The sequence below is a fragment of the Moschus berezovskii genome, chromosome 9 (genome assembly GCF_049115385.1).
Source record: "Moschus berezovskii isolate FMDL1 chromosome 9, NW_MosBer_1.0, whole genome shotgun sequence".
Classification (NCBI taxonomy): Eukaryota; Metazoa; Chordata; class Mammalia; order Artiodactyla; family Moschidae; genus Moschus; species Moschus berezovskii.
The window spans coordinates 78,564,354-78,571,396 of record NC_142468.1 but is presented as its reverse complement, the minus strand read 5'-3'; the positions used below and the strand labels follow the sequence as shown (position 1 = coordinate 78,571,396).

The 7,043-nt window shown below is 36.3% G+C and overlaps 1 pseudogene; it reads left to right on the top strand.

Moving 5' to 3' along the window:
- The first annotated feature begins 1,188 nt into the window (after positions 1-1,188).
- LOC148776579 (olfactory receptor 11H6-like) lies at positions 1,189-1,837 on the top strand (annotated as a pseudogene).
- Positions 1,838-7,043: the final 5,206 nt, after the last annotated feature.

Sequence of the window (7,043 nt, the reverse complement as noted above, 5' to 3'; positions counted from 1 at the left end):
TACTTTTAATGAGTAGCAGGCAAGGAAATTTATTTTTACTTGAGATTGCAAAATTTAGGACATTCTTTGTGAGCATAAGTAAACATGACATATTTTAATAATTGATCACTTACTTAACTTTAACATGTATTTTTGAGAGTGAGTTTTTACTGAAGGGAAGAATTGAAATGTGAACTCTTGTAAATTTTCATTTTAATATTGACTTATAATCTATTCTTAAAAAGATATAGGAATATTTCTCATAACCTAACTCAAAAAAATTTAAAGTTGTATAAAGGATTTAGATTTATTGATATTGTCCTAATTCAACTCGACATATTTCTCACTAATAGAACAAAGAATATTGAATAGCATTATCTCTAATGTCTTTGTATGTCACAAACACTGAGTTAACTTGGCTGTGTTTTTGTTTTTTTTTCTTGAGGGGGATCTGTGTTTTTTTCAGTATTACTTAAAATGGTAAGTCCTTATGCATATTTACTTATTGTCAACACTTTGTTAGCTGTAGGAAAGTAGGAAAGCTCTTTGTTTTTATTATATCCAAAATAGGAATATGAATACTTGAAAATCATGGCAACATCTCTGTATATGGTAGGTAGCTCAGCTGGTAAAGAATTTGCCTGCAATGCAGGAGACCACGATTCAATTCTTGGGTCAGGAAGATCTGCTGGAGAAGGGATAGGCTTCCCACTCCAGTATTCTTGAGCTTCCCTGGTGGCTCAGACAGTAAAGAATCCGCCTGCAATACGGGAGATCTGTGTTCGATCCCTGGGTTGGGAAGCTCTCCTGGAGGAGGTCATGGCAACCCACTCCAGTATTCTAGACTGGAGAATCCCATGGACAGATGAGCCAGGTGGGTCCCAGTCCATGGAGTACCAAAGAGTTGGATGCAACTTAGTACAGCACAAAGTAATGTGGCTCAAAGCAAGTCATCTGTCCTTACGAGTAATGTTTTGTAAGGCCAATTCTAATATGGAAATCTGTCATTCTTTTGCAGCTTTAAAAACAAATACTCATGTAGAGAATTGCTCTAGCTCTGTGAGTAAATTCATCCTTTTAGGCTTCCCTCATACTTGGGGAATTGGGATCCTCTGTTTCTCAGTTTTTTCTGGGACATATATTCTGACACTCATTGGAAATCTGTGCATTATTTGTGCTGTGAGGTGCGACCATCAATGGCAAACTCCAATGTACATCCTATTGGCCAATTTTTCCTTCCTGGAGATCTGGTTTATCACCTCCACTGTCCCTAATATGCTAGCCAACTTTCTTTCTGAGACCAACACCATCTCCTTCTCTGGCTGCTTTCTGCAGTTCTGCTTCTTCTTCTCCATGGGCACCACTGAGACCTTCTTCTTGTCTGCTATGGCCTTTGACAGGTACCTTGCCATCTGCAGGCCCCTTCACTACCCCACTGTCATGCCAGTGCAACGCTGCATCAGCATGGGAGCCTGTTGCTGGGTATGTGGCTTCTTGTACTTCCTCTTGCCTATATATCTAATCTCTCAACTCCCCTTTTGTTGTCTCAATAAAATTAATCACTTTCTATGTGACCCAGGACCCCTTATAAAGCTGTCTTGTGTGCAAGCTCCTGTCATTGAGATCATCTGTGCCATCTGCAATTCAGTCCTCATTTTCTCCACCTTACTCTTCATTACTAGTTCCTACACCCTGGAGATCAGAGCTGTGTTTAGGGTACCCTCAGCAGAAGGCCGGCATAAGGCTTTCTCTACATGTGGCTCCCATCTGTCTGTAGTGTCTCTGTTCTATGGCTCTATTATGGTTGTATATGTGAGCCCAATAGCAGACAATCCAGCCGGGATTCAGAAATATGTGACTTTGTTTTATTCTGTGCTAACTCCACTGTTCAACCCCTTGATCTTTAGTCTCCGGAATAAAGAGATGAAGGAGGCTCTGAGAAAACTATTTAAGACTGTGAGATTTAGGCAGAGGCCTGGCAGAAATCTTTGAAGAACTTGTGTTTGCAACTGAAATATATGTGGAATAAATGATTGAAAGTTTAGCATTCAATTGTATTAACCACATTGAACAAATATATTTGGGGGAGGGAGGACATAGTCAAATGTAATTAAATGTTTATTAAATTAACTGTAGCCATCTGTCCATTTTTTTATGGTTTTAGAAAATTTATATTAATAGTAAAATTTTTTCATATTCAAATAAAAATAATCAAAGAAAAAATAATCAGTCATCTTCCTGGCATTTAGACTTAATACTAGCTAAAATTTTGATGTTAACAGTTCAGTTATACATGTAAACACAATAATCAAATATTTATTACTAATATTTCTCAGGTAAGTCAAAAGTCATGCTAAATTTACAAAACAACATTTAAATTTTAATTTCTATGTCAGTATTAAAGACGTGACAAAATTAATTAACCTCTTTATAAAAGTTCATTTATCATAATTGTACTTCCCACTTTCTCACCAAGATTTAGTTTAAATACTCAGAATTTGGATCCAGATGGTTGCCATCACTTCTCCATTTAAAATAATTTTTAAAAATAATTAAAATTATTTAAAAATAATTATTTTTAAAATAAATTCTCTATAAAATAAACCATATACTGCCTTTTCCTGATACATCATTTGTGCATTCTACAAGCTAGAGATAACAGCCAGTGACCCTCAGGTATTGTTGTGATTACAGAAATTGCTAGATTTGCTTTGTTAACTATGTCAAGAACAATAGTATCTCATACTGTCAGCCAGAATTTTCCTCATTTCACAAAAAGACCATGAATCCATTAGTTATCACTCCCCCATCCTTCCTCTCTCCAGTCCTTGGAAACAACTAATCTACTTTCTGTTCTATAGATTTGTGAAGTCGCTCAGTCGTGTCCGACTCTTTGCGACCCATGGACCGTAGCCTACCAGGCTTCTCTGTCCATGGGATTCTCCAGGCAAGAATACTGGAGTGGGTTACCATTTCCTTCTCCAGGAGATCTTTTTACTTATTCTCAAAATTTCATATAAATGGAATCATATAATATGTGTGACCTTTTGTGACCAGCTTCTTTCACTTAACATCATGTGTACAAGATTCATTTTTGCTGGGCATGTTTATCTGTACTGTATTCCTTTTTACAGCTGAATAGCATTTCTTAGTATGAATATACCACACTTTGTCTATTCAATAGTTGATGGACGTTTGAGTTGTTTCCATCATTGGTCTATTGTGAGTTATACAGGAACAAGTATTTGTGTGAACGTATATTTTCACTTTGGGGGGTTTACTCCAGGGGGAGGAATTGTTGTGTCAAATGTTAACTATTTAGCATTTTGAGGCACTGTCGGACTATTTTCCAAAGTGACTGTGCCACCTTTGCTTTCACATCAGCATAGTGTGAAATGTGTGGGGTTCGGTTTCTCTGCATCCTTACCAACACTTGTTTGCTCTTTCTTTTTTTTGTCCTTTAGCTATCCTTGTATATATGAAGAGGTATCTTATTATGGTGCTCACCTGCATTTCCCTAATGATAAGATTGTTGATTATCTTTCAGTGTGCTTATTGGCCACTTGCATGTCTTCACTGGGAAATATATATTCAAATCCTTGATGATTTTTAAAACATTAGCCTATTCATCTTTCTAATTCTTAACTACAGAGGTCTTTACATATACTCTGATATAAGTCATTTATTAGATAAATAATTTGCAAATATCTTTTATCAATCTGTGAGTTACATTTTTACTTTTATGATTGTCCTTTGAAATTTTGAATTTTAATGAAGTCCAACTTATCTTTTTAACTTTTATCACTTGTGATGCTAGTTTCATATCTAAGAAATCTTTGCCTAATCGAAGGTCACAAAAAGTACTACTATGTTTATTTATATATTTATCTTCTGTTATAGATGATTTTTCCAACTTTTATATACATTTTATATTTTAATAGGTATTTGTTAAGAGCGGAGATCAAACACAAACTCCAAATCACTACTTTAAAATAAAAGTTTCTCAAGTATTTTATGGCATATCCAAATCTGTCACAAAGTTTATGGGGCAATATGAATCACAGCATGCTTACTTATTTTTTGTTTTGCCATCTTGATATTCCTGAAAAGATTGCTTTCTATCACACATTTTCAAAAGGAATCTATTTGATTATGTCCCTGAGATCATAAAATCTTGATCTAATCATTTTAAAATAGATTATTCATATAATTTATAATTAAATAGTACCTTTCAGTGACATTTCAAGCATTATTTAGGGTAGGAAAAAAGAATGAGAAATAAATTACTTATATAAAAGAAAATAGGCAAATTGTGGAATATGGAGAATTAATGAAATGACTATAATAATTAAATAATGTGTGGTAATAAAGTTCTTTTCTTTAAATACATATAAAATATCAAATTGTATAGGAAAAAGACTTACTATGGCTAGTTAAGAAGTTATAATAAGGGCAATTTTGATGGTGACCAAATTGCAGAAAAACATGTGCTTATCAATGCAGAATACGAAGGCATTACAGTGACTAGTCAACTATCCATTCACTTCTTTCACACGAGGAAATCCCTTGGGGTAAAAGAAGACAGGGGAAACACACTAAATTCCTTAGCGAATAGACTCCAGGTAAATCCAGTAATCCAGTAAAGGTATTTTCCTGGAAAAAAAAAGAAAAAAAGACTTCATCCTTTAAACCTTCCTTCAGAATGTTGCTGATAAAGGATTGAAAGTGAAAAAAGGTGTAGTTGCTCAGTCGTGTCCAACTGTTTGTGATCCCATGGGCTCTAGCCCACCTGGCTCCTCTGTCCAAGGGACTCTCCAGGCAAGAACACTGGAGTGGGTTGCCGTACCCTTCTCCAGAGAATCTTCCTGACCCAGGGATTGAACCTGGGTCTCCCGCATTGCAGGTAGATTCTTTACTATCTGAGCCACCACTCTAAAAAGAATCTAGTACTTATCTAGGAGGCATGGCTTTCAGAAAATATCATGTAAGTTATAGAGCTCTTGGGAATTTTACAATTTAAATGCTTCCAGTTGTGTAAAGAAACTTGTGAAATTCAATTAGAAACCTAAACTTTGTGGTATGCAGTATGTCCCTTCTGTGTCCAATATGCTCAGTAACCTCTCTGAAACCATCTCTTTCTCTGGCTGCTTCCTGAAGTTCTACTTATTCTCCACGGGCACCACCAAGACCTTCTTGCCTGCCATGGACTTTGACAGGTCCCTTGCCATCTGCAGGCCCCTACACTACCCCACTGTCATGACGGTACGATGCTATGTCAATATGGGAGCCTGCTGCGTGTGTTGCTTCTTGTACTTCCTCTTGTCTATTCACCTAATCTCTCTGCTCCAGTTCTGTAGTCTCAGTAAGACTGATCTCTTCCTGTGTGAACCAGATCTCCTTATAAAGTTGTCCTTACGCCAGCTGCCGTCACTGAGATCATCTGTGCTACCTGTAACAGTCATCATGTTCTCTACCTTACTCTTCATTACCAGCCTATACCCTGGTGATCAGAGCTGGGTTTAGGGTCCTCTCAGAAGATAGGTGGAGAAGGCAATGGCAAGCCACTCCAGTACTCTTGCCTAGAAAATCCCATGGATGGAGGAGCCTGGTAGGCTGCAGTCCATGGGGTCGCTAAGGGTCGGACATGACTGAGCGACTTCACTTTTCACTTTCACACATTGGAGAAGGAAATGGCAACCCACTCCAGTGTTCTTGCCTGGAGAATCCCAGGGACGGGGGAGCCTGGTGGGCTTCCGTCTATGGGGTCACACAGAGTCGGACACGACTGAAGTGACTTAGCAGCAGCAGCAGCAGCAGCAGAAGATAGGTGGTTTAAGGCCTTATCTACGTGTGCCTCCCATCTGACTGTGACATCCCTATTCTATGGCTCTATTGTGATTGTATATATGAGTCCAAGAGCAGGGAATCCAAGACACCCAGAAAAGTCTGAGTCTGTTCTATTCCATGTTAACTCCATTATTCAACCACTTAATCTACAGTATATCTCTGGAATAAAGAGATGAAGACAGATCTAATAAAACTACTTAGGACTGTAAGATTTAATCAAAGGCCTAAAAGAAATCTTTGAAGAACTTGCAATGACAGCTGAAATAATATATGGAAAATAAATAATTAAAGTATTAATATTCAACTGTATTAGCTGAAGTAGAAAAATAACTTTCAGGAGGAGGAAGAACTAATTCAATGTAATAAAATGTTAATAAAGCTATGCTTATTTATTCTTTTATTGGAGAAAAATTTGCATTAATAGTAAAATTTTTCAGGCAAAAGTAATCAGACAAATAAGCTAATAGTCAACTTGTTAGCATTCTGATTGAATGCTAGTTAATATTTTGCTACCAATATCACACACATATGCATACAATCTATCCTATACTAAAATTTATTACAAAATTTTTTCAAGTTATTATACAAGCTAAATTTACAAAACAACATTTATTGTGTCTATTAAAATATGACAAGCTGTATTCACTTTCTAAGGAAAATTGATTTATTATAATTATTCCCAGTTTCTCAATGAGACTTAGTGATAATTTTCTTTAAATCTAAATGTTTGTCATTGATTTTTATCCACTATATATACACTTAATTTTAAGAATTGTTTTTGAAAGTGTTCTATTTAGGCTAAGCCATGCGTTGCCTTTTTCTAACATGCCATTTTTGCCTGCTATAGGTTCAAATGAAATGGCTAGTGACTCCCAGGTACTGTGATGACAGAATGTGTTAGATTTGTTCTGTTAACTGTCCCAAGGACACTAGTGTGTCCTACTCCCAAGCAGAATATTTTCATCCCATAAAGAAACCTTCTTCCCAGTAACAGTCACTCCCCACTCTCCCTTCTCTCTAGTCCTGACATCCACTTTCCATTTCTGTGTATTTGTCTATTCTGGATGCAGTATTAATGGAATCATATGATATCTTGCCTTTGGTGACTGTTTTTTTTCCCTTTATCACAATGTTTATATATGTTGTAGCATGTATCATTACTTGATTCCTTTTTATAGCTGTATAACATCCCATTGTATAGACATACCACTCTTGTT